Here is a 3,361-nt window from a genome sequence, read left to right on the forward strand (position 1 = left end):
ACACACACACACACACACACACACACACACACACACACACACACACACACACACACACACGAGTAGAGATTCAAGACCTCAGAGTTTTCCAGCGGCAAAATGAGCAAACGGGTCAATTTGCCCTGGAGTTTCGTCACCTTTACGGCATTTCCTAAGTTAATCACCGTCTGGGCTGTCTCTGAGGAAGGCCGGGGAGCGGCAAGAAGGAATGCAGAATCCTCCTCCCATCAGATTCCAGGCCCCCAACACTATGTTTTACAGCAGAGCTCACCCCTGGGGCTTCTCATCCGTGAGTTTGCGTCCGTCAGGCCCCTCGGGTGCACATCTTTTCGGATACCAAAGGGCTGAGCCGTTACTAAAAATCTGCGCCCGCGACCCTAGCCTCATGATGCGCTAGCGTGCCCTGCTCTCTAAACCCACCCATCTACCCACCCCCTTTCTAAGCAAGAACGCATCTCCAGCCTTTGCCTGGGGTCACGCTCGCCCAAGGAATCAGCGAAAGTCTCTAAATTAGATCGCACCCCGGCCAGGGCTCCCGCCCTATCCCTATACCCAACTGACCATAAGCACTCGGTGGCCACCGGTGCGCCAGGAGCAAGCGGGCGAGGGCAGCTCGCGGCCCGAAGAGGTCTTTAAGCGTCCGGGGTTCGCCTCTCCCCCTCCCGAGCCCTCTTTGTTTTCCGAATACTCTAGCGCTGACGTCACCGGGCTGGACTGCAGGCTGCATTCTTTCTATGTGAGAGCCGGTTAGTGGCTCCAGAGAAGATTTTCCAAGGAAGACAAAGAGGAATTCTTGGGCTAGTTGGGGGCAAAGACACCTGTAACCCCCGTCTAACCAAACCAACCCCAAGGCCCTGCAACTTGAACTCGAAGCGGCGCCTCCAGCCGTGTTCCGCGCCCGCTGCCCGACCGGCGATCCAAAACACCGACCCCGATCTCCCCAGAGTCTGACCCCTCCCCAAGCACAGGGGACTGGCGCGATTCCAGATCCCTGGGCGCACGGCGCGTTGCCACCCGGGCGGAGAGACCCCTGCCCGGCTTTGCGGCCACCTCGAAAGGGCGCACTGCCCGTTGAGGACGCTCAATCCGCGGGGCTCCGGCTCCCGGAAAAGGCCAGGTTGCGCCAGTGCTCGGCCTTCGTCTGGTGCGCGTCTCTGTCGGCCTCCCGCGCTCCCCGGAGCGCCAAGCGGCCTTCCTTACCGCTGCGGCCCGCGGGTGCCCGGGGCAGTCGGAGCCAACGACCCGGCCCGGCTCGGCTCAGCTCGACTCAGCTCGACGGCGGAGGTGTGCACCCGGCAGTGGCACCGACGCTCTGGCTGTCCCAGCCTCAGCCGCGCAGCCCCAGGGTCGGCCCGCGCCAGAGGCGGCAGCTATGCCAGGAATGTGAGCGTTTCAGGTTCCCCCTCGGGATCAAAGCGAACCACAAATAACCTCGCAGCCCGCCACCCTCCTCCGCCCTCCGCCTCCTCCCATTCCCTCCTCCCGGCCCGCCTTCCTCCGGGGAGGCGGTGCTGCGGGCCCGGCGCCCGGCGGCCCCTGAGCTCCCTTCCTCCGCAGCTCAGGGGTCTTCGTGGCCGCACTTTGCCGTGGAAGCTGCTGGGGCCGATTTTTCTCCCAACTCTGGACCACATACCGCCCCCACCCCCACCAGGTTCTCACCTTCTTCTCACTCCTTCACCCCTAAACCCTTTGACAGGACAATACAGAGAGGGGATTCCAGCGCAGTGTGTGTGTGCGTGTGAGTGTACGTGAAGCTGCAAAGAGGCCTAGATCAGCCTGGCCTGGACTGTGCCCCAGGCGAAGAAATGACTTTGCTTTCTGCGACCGAGCCTCGTCCCTAACCTCCATTGCTTTCACGCCCAGCGGCAACCTTTGAATTGCACTTTTATTGTTTACAAACACATTCACCAGCTCTTTTAGGACCTGTCGCCACAGGAAATATAAGTCTGGGTTGAAAAATCTTCTGGTTAATCTGACCCACCTAACCAACTGAGTGGGGCCCTGGTGGCGCCTTGGTTGTTTGGCTGCTAACCGTAAGGTCGGCAGTTCGAATCCACCAGCCGCTCCTTGGGAACTCGGGGGCAGTTCTCTGTTCTATAGGGTCACTATGAGTTGGAATCAACTGGAAGGCAACGGATTTGTTTGTTTGTTTTTGGTAACAAACTGAATGGAGTTCTGATGGCGCGGTGGTTAAGAGCTTGGCTGCTAACCAAAAGGTTGGTAGTTCCAGTCCACCAGCCGCTCCTTGGAAACTCTATGGGGCAGTTCTACTCCGTCGCTATGAGTCGGAATCGACTTCACGGCAGCGGGTTTGGGTTTTTTTTTTTTTTTTCGTAACCAACTGAATTGCTAACCAAAAGGTCGGCTGTTTGAATCCACCAGCCGCTCTTTGGAAGCCCTATGGGGCAGGTCTATTCTGTTCTACGGGGTCACTATGAGTAGGAATTGACACGACCGCGATGAGTTTGATTTTTGGAACCAACTGAATTGGGGCCCTGGTGGCGCTTAAGAGTTCGGCTGCTAACCAAAAGGCCGGCAATTTGAATCTACCAGCTGCTCCTTGGAAACCCTGTGGGGCAGTTCTACTCTGTCTTACAGGGTCACTGTGAGCCGGAATTGATTCGACCGCACTGGATTTTTCTTTTTATAACCAACTGAATTACCCGCCGCCAGTGTCCCTTTACGCGGAGCGTGGGGTGAGCCACCACCCGCTTTTCACTTTTCGCACATCATTCCATTCAGACCTCCCAGTCAGCCTCTGAGGGAGTTCTGTTATCATCTCAGTGTTATAAATGAGGAAACCAAGGCTCAGAATGGTTAAGCAGCTTGCTCAGGGTGACACAGAGAGTAAACGATGAAGCCAGGTAACCACTGGACTGCCCAGTTTCTCATTCTCAAAACTCTTCGGTGACCAACTGAGTCAGGGCTCCCTAGATGCGCAGGGCAGGCTCTGGGGGCACTCCCTGTCTCCACCTGCCATCTCCCTGTTTCAGTCTCTTCTTCACCTCATCCCTCACCGCTTCCAGCCAGGGGCCCTCCCTGTGAGTGATTCTGCTGCTCCTGCAGTTCCTCCATGTGGAATCCCCTCATCTGCCCCCAGGACTCTTCCTCCTCCCAGCTTCCCACTAGGCTGATCCACGTGTGACTGTGGAAATCCCCTACCCTCTTCATAAACCTTCTCTGACACACTTTGCCCCTGTCCTTCCCCTCCTGCCCCTACAGCTCTCTTCTATTCCTGAGCCCTGACCACCCTGGGTCTCTCAACATGTCCATGTGGGGGGCTGTCCGTTGTCCACCAGGATGGTCAGGACTGACTTCCACCCCTGGCTGTTCTCCTCACCACCTTCACTCCCCCCAGCAT

General features: G+C 57.7%; 1 protein-coding gene across 3 annotated transcripts in view; it reads right to left on the reverse strand.

The window, feature by feature from the left end:
• The window catches only part of AMOTL2 (angiomotin like 2), a 19,899-nt gene extending 18,446 nt beyond the window's left edge, over positions 1 to 1,453 (reverse strand). Inside the window, exon 1 of one of the 3 annotated variants that reach the window (XM_004381415.2) lies at positions 1,201 to 1,453. The gene's annotated coding sequence lies outside the window, so the exon portion shown is untranslated. The remainder of the gene's footprint in view (positions 1 to 1,200) is intronic. The other 2 variants (XM_012556990.1, XM_012556991.1) reach the window with 2 other exon arrangements.
• Positions 1,454 to 3,361: the final 1,908 nt, after the last annotated feature.

The sequence above is a fragment of the Trichechus manatus genome, unplaced genomic scaffold, assembly GCF_000243295.1.
Source record: "Trichechus manatus latirostris isolate Lorelei unplaced genomic scaffold, TriManLat1.0 scaffold00084, whole genome shotgun sequence".
Taxonomy (NCBI): Eukaryota; Metazoa; Chordata; class Mammalia; order Sirenia; family Trichechidae; genus Trichechus; species Trichechus manatus.